The following is a 19,111-nucleotide window of genomic DNA, read 5'->3' as shown; positions in this document are numbered from 1 at the left end:
AAAGTTCATTTGATTGGAGTAAGAGGGAATTTCAAAGAGGAAAAGGAAGAGGAGAGCTCCTGAGTCCTTAAGATGGAAGTAGAGAGTCTGCCTCCTGAATGATTCCTAGAGCATGAGCTAAGGAACAGAGTCTGCACACAAATGCCAACATCATGCTTGTATTGTCTGGTACATAGTTTGACAATATGTAATTATACCTTCCCCCATTGATTGGCCAAGATGCCGATCAGGAACTCATTTTGCTGCTGATGGTTTGGGGATCCCCATAGTGGACTATTTGAAAGAGTGGCATGAATTGTAACTAGTTGAGTGCTACTCTACTATTATAGAAGTTTATAAAGACTTTAGATCTAGCCGAAACCGGTTTGGCTCAGTGGATAGAGCGTCGGCCTGTGGACTGAAGGGTCCCAGGTTCGATTCTGGTCAAGGGCATGTACCTGGGTTGCAGGCACATCCCCAGTGGGGGATGTGCAGGAGGCAGCTGATTGATGTTTCTCTCTCATCGATGTTTCTAACTTTCTATCTCTCTCCCTTCCTCTCTGTGAAAAATCAATAAAATATATTTAAAAAAAAAAAAAGACTTTAGATCTAGAAGACCTAAAGCAGACAATTGGTTTGTGTCTGGAACCTGGCCTAGATCCAACCAATCTCTGAATCTCAGCACACCTTCATTGACAGGGAGGAAGCCCAGTATATATGTGTGGCTAACAGAGCAGAGGATTCTGTAGTCCCAGCATCTATGCACTATGCACTCATGACCACCTAGCTTTCTAGGCTACATGAAATGCATTTTTGTAACATCACTGTGTCATTTCAATAAATAGCCTTCTTAGTTGAAAAAAACAAACAAACAACAAACAGAGTCTGCACAAAAATGAGGGCCTTTCAAGGGCAGACGAATTTTGCTCCCAGGTCAAGCATAGGCTTGGATGCTGAGTTACAATAATAGAAAGCACCATGCATATGTTCTCTATGCCAGCACGAGCCATAAGGCAGGGATGGAAGCAAGACAGGCTACAGGTAGCATGTAATGAAGTTGTCCTCACACTCTGTCTGGCCTCCTGGTGCGCAGAGAGTTGTGGGAAAAGATATAAATGTTTCCATACTAGAAGATGTGTGAAGACCTAAAGAATCCTGATGTGGACAAAGAGAAGGTAGAGAGATTTGCCTGATTTCTTGAAGTTGAGGACATCTACAAATAGAAGGTAAGCACCAAAGGTGGGTGTGATAAACTACATCACAGAAGATGCCAATGAAGGAAAAAGGACTTCAACTGACCAGGTAAATACTCTACACTGACAACACAAGCCATCCAGTAAATAAGATACCTCCTCAGGTAGGAAGGGGAAGGTGTGGAGGAAATAGACTTGGATTCTTCAGAGAGAAGAACTGAGAGTCACATGACATAGGAGACTACAGGGAGGGACAAAAAACTGGAACCATTAAGTACTTATTCAACTATAAGAGTGAAAGGAAAGGGTGGGTGGGAGAAAATGGAAGGCCTGCCACTAATGGTACCACATAAGGACTTAATTAAGGGATAAACAGTAATAAAAGACAATGAACTTTTTCAGATGCAGAGATAAAAAACATTTCAATCTCCATCTCCCATTAGAAATCTAGATCTAGAGGAAATCCTCAAAACCACTCAGTTCACTCCTAATTAAATATGCATTAAGAGAAAATTCATATCCTTTGCCTCCCTCAAAGTGCTCATTCTCAGTTTTCCCCTAAAATTAAACTGTCATTATTTGTTTCCTTTAAGCACATTCTTTTCTCTGCTAAACCAGAGAAAAGCAGGTCTATAATCTCCCATTGACACTTGATTGGCTATACCAACTTTTAACTAATCTATTTCCCACAGATATGTCTGAAACACTTTTATTATTTATATAAACTTGCCTAATACATCAAAAAATTTCCCCAAAATCCTTTCTAGATAAAAGAAGAAAATCTAGTCTTAATATACCAATAAGAACCTAATCACTGTAGTGAGAAGTTGAAATATTCCAGTCTTGTGTGGCATCGTATTCTTTACATAACCTGGGACCAAATTAACATATTAGTGGTCTCATTACCAGGATGTTTATAAAACTTGGGATCCAGTCTGGATCTTGGATACTCTCTGTTTTCTTTATGGTCAGATAGGCAGGCCTCATCTTGACTGACATAATTTCTCCCCAAATTAGGGATCTCCTTTCACTAATTAACAGTACAACATTGACTTAACCTTCCATTTTCAGATTCCCATTTACTTATAGGCAGCTGTGAACTTCATGCTGAATTACCTATTCTGTGATCCAAATCCTGAGAGAAAAATAAAGGCTGACATAATTTTGATGGAGGTATCTCTTTCTTTGGAACAATTACTTCCAAGCAATTTTACAAGCACCACTACTCGTTTTCTGTAAAGGAGCACCTTTACCATAACTTAATCCTCCTTCAGTATCAATCTCTCAACTCCAATTGGAAAGTGAGTGTCCTAAAAATGACTTTTGTCTAGTGAGTGAGAAAGCCAATTAAGAAGACAATTCCAATTCAATTAGAAATGTGAAGTGACAGAGATTTACCTGGTATTTTAACAGTCATTGGAAAGAGTTGGAGAACAGTGTTGGGGAGGAAGCAGCAATAGTGAAGAGTGGATTTCTGAATTGAATTTTTAGGAATGAGCCAAGTAAAGATTGGTGAAGGTGCTTCAGACATAGAAATCTGCATGTGCAAAGGCATAAAGTCAGAGATATCCTTCTTTAGATTGTTATATGGTGGGTTACATGATTAGATTTTTGAATATTGAACTAACATTGCATTTCTGGAATAAAACTACTGGGTTGAGGTGCATTATTCTTCTTATATCAACATTCTCTTACAGATTGCAAGATTTGATCTGTTCATATTTTGTTAAGGGTTTCTTCATGAGGGATATTGGTGTATACTTTTCATGAATTGTCTTTGTCTGATTTTTTTAGAGGAATGTTTGACTCAAAATGAGTTGGGAAATGTTGCCTCTGTTTTCTAGAAGAGGATGTCTACAATTTATATTATTTCTAATTTTTTAAATAATTTACCAGTAATACCTGCTGGGTCTAGGTACTCCCTTAGTGGGTTTTAAAATATGGGTTAAATAGATATATTTTATAGTTATGGGACAACTCATATTATCAATTTTATCTTGAGTGAGTTTTAAGTACTTGTGGTTTTTGAGCAATGGGTTCATTTCACCTGAGTTTTCAAATTTATTTCTATAGCATTGTTCATAGTACAGTATTCCTATTATCTTTAGTAAAGATCATGTGTATCTATATTTATATCTCCTATTTTATTACTAATTAATTGCTAATTTGTTCAATCTCTTTCTCTTTCTTTCTCTCTCATAATTCATGTTAAAAGTTCATCCATTTTTATTTATATTTTCAAAGAACCAACTTTTGATTTCTTTGGGGCAGGGGTCCTCAAACTTTTTAATCAGGGGGCCAGTTCACTTTCCCTCAGACTGTTGGAGGGCCGGACTATAGTTTAAAAAAAAACTATGAACAAATTCCTATGCACACTGCACATATCTTATTTTGAAGTAAAAAAACAAAACGGGAACAAATACAATATTTGTATTTACATGTGTCCTGCGGGCCGTAGTTTGAGGACCCCTGCTTTGGGGCTTTTTTTCTATTTTTTTAATTTGTTTTTTTTTTTCAATTTCACTATTTTTATATTTTTAAATTATTATTTTCCTCCTTTCTTTGAGATTTTTTTTCTCTTTTATGGCTAAACAGTGGGTAAATTGGGAGAAAAACTATGGTAAATTCATCTTTCAGTTTAGCAGTACTTTAAATCATGGCCTTCTTTCTAATATCCTATTATTACTTATCTTTCATAGTCATTGAACATCTGACTTGTCTATTCATTCCAGGATTTTGATTGTATTTAATGAAAGATACAAGGTTTGCTTTTATTGGCTACTCAAACCTCATGAGCTGCATTTCTGTTCATGATGTGATTTTTCTAAGCTGCAAACAAAGTAAGTGAATTTACAAAGTACCTGAATTCGCATGGTAGTGCCTTCCACAGAATATAGTATATATTTAAACTACTTTTGTTAGGTATTTTACAAAGTTCAGTTCTAAATAACTAAAAATAGATTAATTGTCTACTTAAATATTATACAAGATAATGAGAAAGTAGAACAGTTCTCCATTGTACAAGATTTTCCTATTCAATCATTGTGTAAATTGAAAATACCTGAGCAGATTTTCAAAAATCTTGCCCACTGAAATGCACTTCTCTTGATCAGTGCTATTTACTGGAATTTTCTAGAATGATGCCACTAGTCACATGTTGCCACTGGTTATTTGAAATTTGGTTATTGTGACTAAGAAACTAAAAGTTTAATTCATTTAAATTTAATTTGAAATAACCAAATAACAGTTGCTAGTGACTACTGTTAATTCATAGGCTAACTCTTAGAGGTATAAGGTAACATCCTTGAAAGTCTCAGTAGGCAAGCAAAGGGGAGTGACTGTGGTAGAAAGACCATGGCCTTTGGATCAGAAAGCTCTAAATTGAGATTCCAGTATAGTCAATTCTAAGCTCTTAAAAATACAACTAGTGGTGGCAATACCAAACTATGTTAGAGAGAAGAACCATGACAGAAAGTCTGCTCAATTCTATACTTTTCCAATGCATTAATTTACCTTCAATGGGGAGTTTTAACTTTGTCTTTGTCAAATAATCTTATTCAGTTGGTTACAGCACTCATATCTGTTCATAGAATTTTGAGTTTGAATGTGTCATCCAAACAATTACCTGTTCTTCCAGTTTTGTGTCATGTATAAACTTAATAATCTCATCACTTAATGCCTTTCTTCAAGAGTTTTATAAACTTGTTGAATGAGACAGACACAGGAATGTATCCCTTTATAATAGCATTAGAGTCCTTTTTCAAGTGGGCCCTTTTCTATTAGATACCCCAAATCTTCAATTTTTCACCTTGTCCTCAAAGATATCAAGGAATTCTTGGTCAAATACCTTGTTGAAATAAAAACAGTATCTTATATAATAAAAGCCTAATATGCTAAGTGTCCAACTGTTCATTCAACCTTTCAACCAGTTGCTATAACGTGTACTGACCACCAGGGAGCAGATGTTCCAACCGGTAGGTTAGCTTGCTGCTGGGGTCTGGTCCAGCCAATAGGGACTGGGCAAGATGGGCCAGGCATGCCCTGGAGCACTCTCTCAGTCCAGATGGTGCACCAGTGGAGTCCCTCAGCCTGGCCTGCACCCTCTTGCAATCTGAGACCCCTTGGGGGATGTCAGAGAGCCGGTTTCAGCCTGATTCCTGCAGGCCAGGCCGAGGGGCCCCACCAGTGCCCGAATCCGTGCACCAGGCCTCTAGTATATTATATATTTTTAAACAGGCTGATATTACAATTAGATTTTAAAAAATGATATTTACTTGGTAGAATTTGGTACAATGATATAATATCCCAATTTATAAATGAGATAACTGAGACACAATGAGAGTCAGTTTACTCAAATTCAAATGCCTAGGAAGTAGACCAGGAAGCAGAAATTAGGAACATCTGACTTCAGGACCTGTGACATTTCCAGTAGATCCCAGGGAGCATCATTTAAAATGGCCCCCAGTGTGATTCTTGTCTCCTGTATAGTTGAATGGGGATCACATCTAGATTATATGTGCAGAATTTGTGTTCTCTCCACATGTACTAACTTTCATGTTGCTTATTATAAAATCAAATTTACCTTGTTGAGTTAAAATTTCACAGGTGCTCATTTATTATGCATTTCTAATCTTTGGTACATATGCTAGTATATCCACATTGATCCCTTCTGTCCCGGTTTTCTCTGTAGTGCTTCTTACTATGGATTATTACCGAACCTTCCAAGTTATGCCTGTTCCCTTTCCTAGAATGGAATTTTAGGAGGGTGGGGCAAAAGTAGATTCACAGTTGTCCCTATGGAATATAATACAATAATGAATAGATAACACAAGAATAAACTCTGTGTTTCATATACTCACAACTGTAAACTTACTTTTGCCCGACACTGTATATTGAGCCAAGTATTAGGCACATGTGCATGTCCATGATGACATATGTTGCCATGCATCCGCTTCACAGTAGAATGCACTGGTAACATCAAGGCAAATTACATTTGGGGGCTTTCTCAATCATTCAAAAAATCTCATGGAGATGGAGTGGACCCTGGAGGAGATTTTTTTCCCCCAACCCACACTTTGGTAGAGAAGCTTACAGGAGAGGGGCCTGAAGGTCAGTTTTAGTCAGAAGTATAATCTACTATGAACACTGTGCCAAGAAATTAGAGCTTAACCACTGCTTAAGTGGGTCACTAGGAAGAGAAACCCATGAGTGCCACTGGATTGCCAACTGTAAAGGCTGTAGCAACTTCCTTTGTGAATCAAGAGTCAGTAGGAACGACGAGACAAAGGCAAAGTGCGGGTGGGTGTTCCAGGGCTGGAATAGAGCTACGCTCATGTTTGAGACAGCATATTCCTTCAAACTAGAAGCAGGCACTCAATTTATCCAAACCAGGCCAAATGCAATCAATTCAGCATTAGTTTAAAGACTATTCTAGGTGCACATTTATGAATATCTACTTATGTTTTTCAGACCCATCTCCCTTTAATTTATGGGTCCTCAAGGCCATTGGAATTGGTCTTTCAATTGATGTGGTTAAAGAGGAAGAACAGCCTTAATTACATTAGAAATCTAGGCAGAACCTGGCTTTAACTGGTCTCTTCTTCTTCAATTTTTGTAGGCCAGATGTTTGCTGTTTTTTGTTTTTTTTTAGTAACCTTCATGAAACTACATCATACACATATCTTATAGTCTACAACAAAGTTTCATTTGCACTTTTCTTTTTGGCTAGAGGTAGTAATCTACAAGGAACCTCAGCACATAAGAATGAGAAGCGACTTCTGTTTTGATGCTTTTGTCCTAAGTGATCTAAGTGAATAGGGCTATGGCAAAGAGCTCGTCCCACCAAGGCCAACTTGGTAGCAGGCCACCTTGATGCTATCAATTTTGCATTCCCAGCTGGTGTCCTTGTGTAGTTTTAATAGGATGTCCTGCGCGTGGCCCTTACAAACTCCCCACAGCTTGCTGAGGTGGATTAAAAGATGCAAACTCACTGAAATACGCCAAAGAATATAATGGTCTCTACAGAAGATCTGGCTGTGTCAACCAGCAAAAAGTTCCAGCTGTGGCAGCCATGTGGAACAAAGGGAACTCTTGGCTTAATGCAGAGTGCATGCTTCTGACGTTCCAGTTCAGGCAAGAAATAAATAAAGCTATTACAAAGCCCTTGACCAGATGTGTCTGACATAGGCTGAAATGTGTTTGTACAGAAACTTTGCTATCAACGTGGCCATTCTTATGGCAATGGACATCTGTTCCTGAAGGCTAATAGGGGTGCAGTCCACAATCATAGCAAAGACTCGAGCTGGCTGGCCTCTTTAAACTGCCTTTTCCCTGGCTGCTCTTGTTCACCTTAATCTGCATAGTCTGTCATGTGTGGGTCAATGATTTATTTAACACAGAATCTGAGTGCTTCTGTGTCACGGATTCAAACTCAGCCTAATAGTCAAAGGCTTGAATATTTCCATTTGTTTTCCAGGAGCAATTGTGCACAATCCCCGTGGATAACTTGACACTGGTATGCCCTGTCACAATTTACATCTGTCTTTGACTCAATATTGCTCCTAAGGTTAGCTATTGATCATTGTTCTCACATGAGTCCTTCATTACTCTAATTGGAACCATTTATAAACACATTCCTTGGACAGATGACAAAAGGATCCATGATGGACAACTTCTTATTCAAAACAGCTGCCCAATATGTAAATCAAAAGCTGTTAAAGATTGTATTGAGCTGAGAACAATTATACAAGGTTTTAGCCTGTTGTGAATTAAAATGACTGCCTTAGAGCTTAAGAGATTTTTAAAGGGAGTCTTTCTTTGCAAGAATGCCAGTTCAAATTCAGATCAGGTCATTGACAAGTAAAATCATGTGAAAATAATGTAAAACAAATTAATGCTCTCAGCTTTTCAGTTAATAGACAGATAATACTTTCCAAAAGCACAATTTACTACAGCCAATATTTTTGTTACTTTATAAGAAAACCCAAGGATTGACAGGTCTTAGGAACTACTTAGAATTTACTTTACATTTCAGAATTTAGGAAATTTTCATCATTTTAAGCACATTATAAGTTCGGCTTACACACACACACACACACACACACACACACACACACACAGGATTTCTTCTGCTTTCTATCTGAAAACAAGATAAAAGTCAAAGCTGAGTAATCCTTTAGAGGACTGTGAAAACAGTTACAACTAATATTTATTGACTCTGCTCTGTGTCAATTGATATTCTAAGTAATGCAGTAAGTATTAGTTCAATTATTTCTTACAATAACTCTGTGATGAATGAACTATTATTATCTTTATCTCACAGATGAGAAAAGTGAAGCCAGTGAGATTAAATATTTACCCAATGTCACATATCCCAATTTAAACCCAGAATGTCCAACTCAAGAGTAAGGAATTCATATTCTTTTGTTTTGTAGGAAGTTAGAGATGAGCAGCTGGTATGGGCCTGCCCCAGGGTTCTGAGCAGGGGTCAGACCAACATTGCCTTTAGATCACCTCTCTATGGGTAGCCCAGCAGACCACCAGCAGGTTCTGGGCCTGAGTTCAGAGGAAAACAAGATGACCTTAATGCCAATGGAACCTTACTAGGGCTCTAGACTAATTATAATAAAATTTGCATTCTGGTTTTGACCCCAGTGGGTTTTTCTGTATGCATTATGGGTAAGGGCATGAGTAGGAGAAATATAGTTATATAACCCTTTTCTGTCAATCATCCTTGAATGCAAATGAAAGTCTCCACCCATAATATCCCTCATTTAAACGATATAACCCAGAAATTTAGGGCCATTGTCAATCTTGACTGGCCTGCTCCTCCCTTGGCATGTATCTTCAATAAATCCCTCTCTGCTTTACTTTTATTTTCATTGACCTTAAAACAGTTTCCTCATCTATGAGAGGGACAGAGGTCCCAACAGTAAACTCAATCAATAACACTTTTACTATTATTTCTCTGAGAAAGGCACATTGAATGCCAATACTTAGTCAAATAATTAAATAATGGCTACCAATCTACATTTTAAGATATCTACATTTGTAAATGGATGGATGGACTCAAAGATAGGTATATGATATATAACTAGATAGATGATAGATAGATGATATAGATAGATAGATAGATAATAGTAGAGACACTAATATTTATTGAATTCCTCTATTACCTCCAATACCCACATTTTTTTAAATTTAATCTTCCATATTTTTAAAAATATATTTTTATTGATTTCTGAGATGAAGGCAGAGGGAGAAAGATTGAAACATCAATGATGACAGAGAATCATTGATCGGCTGCTTCCTCTACGCTGCCCACTAGGGATTGAGCCTGCAACCTGGGCATGTGCCCTGACCGTGAATTGAACCGTGATCTCCTGGTTCATAGTTCGAAGTTCAACTACTGAGCCACACTGGCCAGGCTATCTTCCATATTTTAAAGATAAATTTTATTAGTCCCATTTGTTTTAACATGAAGACATCGACATACAGCAACCATCCTATTTTAAACCATACTGCAGGACTGCAGCAGGTTAACTAAGCCTTTGGGGGCAATTGATATCTTTGTGTGACTCTCATTTCAAGTATAAGTTATGCATATGGAATCAGCATCCTGTGCAATACAAAAGGTCAGTGATTCTGAGACTCAAATGTTTAAATTTGACTTCAGAATGTTTTTATCATTATATACTTTTATGTATGTAAGGTGTAACAGAGGGACAATAAAGAGGGTTTTGTCCAGAATTCAGTCTCAATAGAAAAGCTGAATTTAATGTTGGAATTATATTTGTCTTGGCTTATAGCAATCTGCTCATCTCCAGTCTTTCTCCCAAAGTCCTTTCAGGTAGGTAATAGGGCAATACACAGAGAACCAGTATAGAAGGAAGTGGTGTAGGGAAAACTTTTGAGCTGCTTTTATAAAGTGAATACCTTTGATTTGATTGATCTGATGATGTAATACCACCATGCTAGTAATTACCCATGTAGCCTGTTTATGCACACAAAAAATGTTGTGATGAATATTTAATTCCAGCTAACAGATTACTTTAAGGATTCAAGGAAAAGTAGAAATAGCCAACTATATAAAAGAAAATATCCTATCACTATTCTTCTTTCTTATCTTTTCCATTTTTTTTCTTCTCAGTTAACTTGCTCCCTGATCCTAAATCAATAGTGTAACAGAGGCATGTCCTCTTGGCATCAAGAATTATTCCTCTCAGTCCTCTTTATAAATAATTATATTTCTGCTTCTCTCTTCCTGAAGGCTGAATTCTTAAGATTGAACTGTGCCCATTCCTTCACTTACTACTTCAGTAGTTCCTACAGCAGGCCAACCACTGGGCCTGCTAACAGTGGAGGCCAAAACACCTGCTCTCAAGAACTCAGTGGAGGAGGAGAAGGACAGAGAGATGGTATGAATGCAGCAATATGAAAAAGTCATAAAAATTACTATTGTTTGTTACAGAGGCTTATAGCAGAAACAGAACACCTATCTGGGAAGATCAGAAAAGGCTGCAGGGAAGAGGCAGTGCTAAAGCATTAGAGAATTTACCAAGTGTACAAAGTGGGGGAGGAATTCCAGACAGAGGCATAGCAAATGCAAGTGTCTTCAGGATGGATCAACCTATGCAGAATAATAATTCAACTTAACATATGCAGTCAGAGGAGATAGAAACTTTATCCCTGTAGTGTATTTACTGTGTAAGTGTATTGACTATAAAATACTTATAATCAACTCATAATCTCCAGTTTAAGGAGAGGTGGGAAAATAGTAATAGATTAAGCCTACTTTCATCAGTATAGCACATGATATCTCCTTTCTCTCATCCTCAAAGGCGCTTATTAACTGGAAAACTCAGTTACCAGTAATTATATCTGGTTTAAGACACTGTTTCAATCACTAACATTGCCAATATAATAGTTAAATATATGGTTAGCCTCCTCTACATTATTTTTTAATATATTTTTATTGATTTCAGAGAGAAAAGGGGAGGGAGAGGGAGATAGAAACATCAATGATGAGAGGGAATCATTGATTGGATGCCTCATGCATGCCCCTACTGGGATTGAGCCCACAACCTGGGCATGTGCCCTAGACCCTTCCTCAGTCCACAGGCTGATGCTCTATCCATTGAGCCAAACCAGCTAGGGCTCCACTACCATATTATAAGCATTGTATCAGGAGAGATCATGCCTGATATCTCCTCTTATTCCACATGAGGCTTTAGTTAGCATGTTTCAATCAAACATTTTCATTTAATTTGATAAGTAAAATTTAAAAGAAGGAAAAAGTAAATCAAGTGAATTGGTATTTACAGATTGCTTTCAAGTTACCAGAGAGTATAGTAGGCACATTCAACTACATCTAGATGGGTGAAGCAACATAAAATATGGGCTTTGGAGACATACAGATTGGAGTCAAGTACTGTTTTGATTATTTCTTTATATCACAGGTCTTACTAGCAGCTTGCAAATATGTAAAATAGGGATATGGGACTTTGGTAAGTATTAAGTGACATATCATATGTTAGAGTACCCAAGTATAGGAGAAAAAGAGCCTAAAAGTATAATATTGCTAGTTTATGACTAGTTGTATTGGTTTGCTATTTTCTGAATAATGCTGCATAACAAAACACAACATTCAGTGGCTTACAGCAGTAAACACAGTCTCTATGCTTGTCTTTTCAGTCCAGTGTGGAATCTGCCAAACCTAAACTGTGTTTGACTGGGCTTGGCATAGAGCTGAAGGCTGAGTATGGGTCTGCTCCAGCTATTTCTCATTCTCTTGGTCCCAGTTAGTAGCTACTGAGACATGGTTTTCTTATGGCAAAAGCAGTAGAGCTAGAGGGCAAGCCTAAATGCACAAGCACATTTTGAACTTCTACTTCAGTCACATATGCTAACATCTCATTGACCAAAGTAAGTTACATGGCCACATCAGGAATCAAGGCATGATCCTGGGAGAAAAGAGCAAGCATTTGCTTAAAAAATGATTCAGTTTGCCATGAGAGTTATTTTTGATTATTTCAATTAGAATTTTTAGTTTGATTTCTTAAATATTATCTAAGTTATCTGTATCTAATAATCTATAACTTGATTAATTTTATTTTAAAAAGCTATACAATCAACCAATTTTAAAGTTGCTTAAGAAAAGAGAAGACTCAAATAAGCTATAACTGATTAACTGTGAAATCCCTAAAGATGAACAATAATGTCAAAAGATAGACAAATGATAATCAAGAATAATATATTCAATAAAAAAACTTAACATTCCAAACATTTATATTTTGTGCTAATGAGAAATATTTTAGTGAGTATTTTGGAAATTCAAAGGAAGCGGAAGATCTGGACCCAATCTTCTGTGTCATGGCAGTTGGAAGCCAATTGTTTTGCCATTTGTTAGTTTAGTTGTCATAAATGTAAGTAGGCCTTTTATACTCATTGGCTTTACCTAGTAATTTATTCATTTTTTCAACAATATAATTATTGGGTGCCTACTATATGCCAGGTTCTGGACTAGTTATTGGAAAAACAACTGTGATTGTAAACAACTTTCCAAATTGAAAATTTCTATTACAGGGGTGTAAAAAAAACCAATTGATTTCTTCAGTTCCACTGAGCCATGAAGGACAAAAGACATAACTTGGAAAAGATTACCTACGACCTTGAACACTCTGTATATATTTTAGTACATGTGTAACATATTCCAAGTAGAGCATGGGATGAGACTAAAATGTGGGGTCCTATGTGAACAGTAATTGCTTCAATCGCGTTACTTTAAGAGCAGGCATTTCTTATACCTTTGGTACACTTAATCCTTTCAATTGTGTCTTTCTCATTGATTTAGAATCATTCCAATTTTGGTTCTAATGAAAAGAGCTAATACTACATATTTATTGATTTTTGAGGCCTTGTGCTAAGCCTGTTCACATACCTCAATTTGAATTTAGAATCTCTATACTTAGAAAGGCTACAGACTGAAGAGGCTCAAAGTGAACTTTTGCTTCTGCTTTCCAGATCCATGCAATGTGTGTGGAGACAAGAAGCATAATTACTCTCGAAGATTAAGCACATTATAAAGATGTTCTGTGAGAGACGCAGCTCATCTGGGCAAAAGAGAATAAAATGCTTGATCTACTGAATTAAAATGTAATTATCTCAATACCCACATGAGATGTCGAGTGGGGAATTATGCTTTCTACCAGTTGTTTTCTTGTCTTTTAAATACCTTCAATTAAGTTTTAGCTGTTCAGTGACCATTAGTGAAGGCATGGGAGTTTGCACCTTAATTCTAAGTCCTCTGTTGGCTTCTGTCTTATAGTCAACCTCAGAGCTGCCTTGCAGAGTGAAAAGCTGAGAGTATTGGTACAGAGCATTCTCTAGAACTGTCATTAATGATGTACCTTCATCACCTATCATTTTACCACCTTGAACCCACAACTGACTTTAAGTGTACCCTATAAACACCCCCTGCTACATTTCTGCAAGTTTCACCAAAAAACCCTTATATTTCTCTTTTAATTACCATCATAACAGCTCCCATTGTGGTTTGACCCCAGTAATTTAGTTATATTTATGCTGCTACAATGGACCAAATAGATAATAATGAGCACTGATGTGGCCTACAGTTGAAGCAAACTATAATTACACTGGCTTAATGAAATTACCAGAGAAAGCAGTACAGAAAAAACATACTCAGATTAGTAAAAGAAAAAGAAAAAAAAAGCAGCAAAACCTGAAGGTTTTACATTCCTAAAGCTCTGCTTTATACTCAGAAATTCCTGGAGACCTGGACATGTGCTGTTCACTTCTCTTCCTTGATTTATGGTCTGTGATTTCCAGACATACCCATCACATTCTGAGCTTTCATCTCTTACTTTCCAGTGTCTGATGGATTTGTCAAATCAAGATAAACAGTTGCATGCATCATCCAGCAAATCAAATGGGGTACTTACTTGGCAGTCTGATTTTGTACTAACTGTACCAAATTAAAATTTAAAATCAGGAGTTTGGTTAAGATGTTGGCATTCAGACCCATAAAATCAGGTAGAGCCCATGCCTAGAGCTCCTTAGAACTCTAACTCTAAGAGCAGCTAACAAAGTTACTGCATCTGTAAATTAAAGTCATTGCCAGTTAGCATCTCAGGATAAATGAAAGTTGATGTTTAACAACTAGTAGGTGGTAAGATAAACCAAAATGGTCAGTGTTGGAATTATCATGCAATGACTATAGAGGTGCTACCCTGGAAAAATTTAAATGAACTTCAGAAATCAGTAAAATAAGCCTTTAAAAAAAATCACACATTCCCAGGGTTCAGCAGGAATTGGGCACGGGTTGCATTGAATAATGAGTTAAGATACAGAAAAAAAAGCATACATCTGTCTCAGTATTTCAGACAACATTTTAATAATTATTGTGGCACTTATCCTGATTTTCATTTGTCCCTGAGGGAAATGGGGAAGCTGAGGAAACATGGCTTCCATGGACTGGCTATAACTTTAACAAGTGGGAGAAGGGAGCCTGTAGGCTTCATGTTCTTCACCTCGTCCTCATCCACCCAAATATCTATGAACATGAAGAACAGTCATTCCTGCTGAAACCGGTCTGGCTCAGTGGATAGAGCATTGGCCGGCAGACTGAAAGGTCCCAGGTTCGATTCTGGTCAAGGGCATGTACCTGAGTTGCGGGCACATCCCCAGGAGGAGATGTGCAGGAGGCAGCTGATCGATGTTTCTAACTCTCTATCTCTCTCCCTTCCTCTCTGTAAAAAATAAATAAAATATATTTTAAAAAAAGAAGAACAGTCATTCTCTTTAAAAAATATTTTGTTGCTGTTGTTAAACCTCACATGAGGATATATTTTTCCATTGCTTTTCAGGGAGAGTTGAAGAGAGGGAAGGAGAGAGAGAGAGAGAGAGAGAGAGAGAGAGAGAGAGAGAGAGAGAGAGAGAGAGAGAAACATTGATGTGAGAGGGGAAGATTGATCAGCTGCCTCCCTCATGTCCTCTACCAGGGGTCAAATCTGAAACTAGGGCATGTGCCCTGACCAGGAATTAAACCATCAACCTTTCAGTGCAGGAACAATGCCCAATCAACTGAGCCATATAGGCCAGGGCAAGAACAGTAATTCTTATCTACATCTCACAAAATAAAGTCTAAGGTTATCAATTTCTAAGAGAGATGACATTCTTAATAGAGTCAAGTCCTCATAATAAAAATTCTCCTAATGATTTTAGGGGTCATGTTCAATTATCTGTGTCTATTCAGGTTCAACTAGCTCAAATTCCAATGGGTCCTTCTAAAGAGATTTCTCTCATTCTCCTCATTGTTGAATAGTTCTCAACTATTTCATGCCCCAGTAGGCCCGCATTCCTATTTCAAGTGCATATCTGGGTAGCAGATTAAGAGAGAAAAGATAGAGGCAAAGTTTAAACTAGCCAAAAGGATATTTTTATGTTGTTTTTCTCCATGTCTCCTCATCAATGCTTAACTAGAAATGTCTTGGCCAAACTGCATATTTATGCTCCCTAATGTATTTCATATCCACATAACTCACTCTGTTATCTTCACTACTCCTTTGATTCATCAACTGCCCTTTCTCTGTACCAGGTGAGCTAGTTTTTTCCTGGTAGAAAGATCCAGCTATTCATCTGGGAGTCATTTGAGTACCCGGTATTAAGAGGTGGAGCTGCTGTGTTTTGCTTCACCTGCTATACTTATTTTCTATCTTTGTGATTGGATTTCCTGATGAGCATGAAGCTGCAGTGAGGACAGATGGTCTTAAGATTTAGAAGGAAAAAATTTAGGGATCAGAGAAAGTGTATAAACATGAGGGTGACTTGGGTATTAACAATGATGTTTGTGTGCATTGAATTTTATACACATTTCTGACTAAAATGAACCAAAGTGAACCTTGGACACCAACAAAAATCCCTTTTCTTATAGAGACACGTGAGAATAAGTGGGCGTGAGAGATATATGTCTATTATACCTGGCAGGTATGCCTGGCAACTGGTCCCAGGATATCGGGGACTCTTCAGAAAAGTCTCCCTGCTGAGCTCAATCAAGAAGTCATAGCAAAGAAAAGTCTTTGACTAGAGAGAGTTGACAAATGTAAATTCTTTTTTTTTTTTTCATTTCAAATACTTTGACTCTGGCCCAAATAGGATGTATTTGTCCTCAATCAGGTTCTGATTGCTATGCCATAAATAAAATAAAACACAGTAAAATAGAACAAGGTAAAAATGAAATAAAACAAAAGTCCCCTTGTGATCTCCCAATCATACAATGCATTTCTGAAGAATTAATCTTCCTCACCTATACACGATGGTTATATCCATCAGTTTTATCATGAAGTTGGCTTAAAACTGAGGATACATCTTGTCTTTCACTACACATGATGGATTCCAGATGTTCAGATTAAATAATGGTACTCCCCTGTAGACATAACGGACCATAGCAGCAAAGTAAGTAGGCAAAATGAGCAAACCAGGCCCTGCAAATGACCTTAATTATTTCAACTAAGAGGGAACGGGAAAGTACTGGTAATACAACAAACAGCTCTTTGAAAGAGCAAACAAAATGCCCTGGTAATTTACATTTAAGTCGGACCAGCTCCTGCTCCCTGCAAAGCACAATGTGTGTGGAATAATTCAGCAAGAAATCTAGCACCATACCATTTTTATAATTGGTATCCTATGCCAACTTTCCAGCAGCAAGTAGCATATAAATCATAATGCTGATATTGTTTTACTTTTCAAATTTTTAAATGATGTTGCACAAAGTCTTATTGCTAAAAATATGAATGTGCTTTTACCTCATTCAGGATGTCTCCTGGGCTTCCAGCATTTGAAAAGGCAGTCACCGATGTCATAACTGAAGTGAGTCAGAGTTATATGGCATATAGATTAGATAGATAGATAGATAGATAGATAGATAGATAGATAGATAGATAGATGATAGGTAATAGATAGATGTACTGAAACAAATCTTTATTTTTACTTTCCATGATTAAGAGAAATACAGCTGATATTCCACTTGGCATAAAATTACCCAAAAGCAGTATTTCATGCCACGGAAAATGGAGTAAAATTGTAGTTCGTGTCAAAGCTGGACCATGAGGTGAGTTCTGTCACAGCAATCTTTTGTGGTTCTCCACTACACCATAAATTAACCTGTCCAAATCACTGACACTCATCCACAAAGCACAGGTGGCAGTCTCCTTTCATGCACACCAATAGAGTGAGATAAAAATAAATTGTGCTGCCATCGAAAACATGCCAAAATAATATTTTTCCCATCTGCTAAGCACAGCCCCTGTGGTAAGTGAACTAACAGGTTTCCACGCTCACACTTGATGAACAGACACCACAAGCAATTAATTAACATTAACACGATGGGAACTGATTTGATTTCTCACTTTTAGACATTAATCAAAGCCAACACCAAGAATACACACCTTGTATAACACTCACACTTGTGGGCCTTCAGATGTGGCTGCTCTAAAGCCCATTTCTATCTAAATATTTACAACAAAGTTGGTCTTCTCAAGAGTCCTATCAAGGTAGACTCTATGTCCATGTTCTGTGCTGGCAAGGCCATGATCAGCAGACCCATCAGAGCTTGGCTTGACTCATTTTCCTGATACTCACAATACAAACAAGGACAATCCAAGGGTAAAGTCTATTTTTGCATTGCACCAGTTAGTTAAAAATAAATGTTAGACTTTCCTTCCTATTTAAAAATATGCCAGACAAATAGTATATTTTAAAACGTTGCTGTGAAGAGTATTAGAAAATCAAAAAAGATTTGAGTCTTGGCATGAAAAAGCCACTAATTATCTTTAATCTCATCATAAGTACTTAGGGTAATGTTGACATTTTAAAGAAATAGTTGGTCTATGGTTTAAAATATTTTGGGTAAATGAATATATCAGAAAATAGGAAATATAGCAAAAGTATTCTCCAAAAAAGTTCAGGACAGGAGGATGTTACTGGTAAATTATTTCAAACTTGCAAGGTAGAAATAATTCTGCTATGGAATATTTAAAAAAACAACAGAGAAATAAGTTAACTTCTACAGGTCTTTTTAGAAAGCCAGCATAACAGTGAGGCTTTATGATTTTTAAAGTGGAAAGAGAACAAGATTATGGCATTGGAGACAGCGGATAAGAATGAATTAATTGATCTCTTTCTATATTTATGGCTCTTCATTTTGAGTTGAATCTCAGATAAACATAATTGCTGGGGGGGGGGGGGAACGAGGCTCAAATACACGCTAATGGAAAAAAAGAATAAATAGAAGAGATGTGACATGATTAGACTTACAAGTAGTATGCCTATGGGTCACTAAAAATAGAGACACGAGTACCTGCTCAATCAACTTGTGTCTGGGGTTGTTCTGGTAACGCAGACAGGGCCGAAGGCCTCCTCAGGGAAGCCAGACACTGGAGAAAGAGAAGGTCGGGGGTTATTATCTCTCCTCCTCTCCCACCCATGTCCTCCCTTCTTTTCTTCTTTCTGCTGCTGTTCCTTTCCTCTCCCTCCACCCCTCCTCATGCCTTCTGTGCTCTCCATCTCTCCTTTCTTAAACTTTTCTGAAGATAGTAATAGATAAAATTGATCCCATTACTAGAATAAGCTCTACCTTCTTTCTTATGCCAACTCTCCCTGTTGAATGGATGTTCAAAGAGAAACCTATCCTGAGTGGAGGTTCAACCCAGAAGAATTACTACAGGCAGATCATCAGTTCTTATCATGCACATATTATTAACTAAATACTTTCTATCTATTTATCTATCTATCTATCATCATCATCATCATCATCATCATCATCATCATCATCATCTATCTATTTATCTCCATTTGAGTCCCTTCTATTTCAGTTAATCCCATAAGCATCTGTGGCAGATAGTATTTTCCAAAGAGGGCTGCAG

General features: G+C 37.3%; 1 long non-coding RNA gene across 1 annotated transcript; it reads left to right on the top strand.

Moving 5' to 3' along the window:
- Nucleotides 1-10,503: 10,503 nt before the first annotated feature.
- On the top strand, nucleotides 10,504-17,203 carry LOC308522839. Its single transcript, XR_013996262.1, has 3 exons — nucleotides 10,504-10,588; nucleotides 17,003-17,057; nucleotides 17,193-17,203. It is a non-coding gene; the product is annotated as an uncharacterized lncRNA (long non-coding RNA).
- The last annotated feature ends 1,908 nt before the right edge of the window (nucleotides 17,204-19,111 follow it).

The sequence above is a fragment of the Myotis nattereri genome, assembly GCF_964212035.1.
Source record: "Myotis nattereri genome assembly, chromosome: 8".
Lineage (NCBI taxonomy): Eukaryota > Metazoa > Chordata > Mammalia > Chiroptera > Vespertilionidae > Myotis > Myotis nattereri.
The sequence above is the reverse complement of the archived record's forward strand: the minus strand, read 5'-3'. Positions and strand labels throughout refer to the sequence as shown.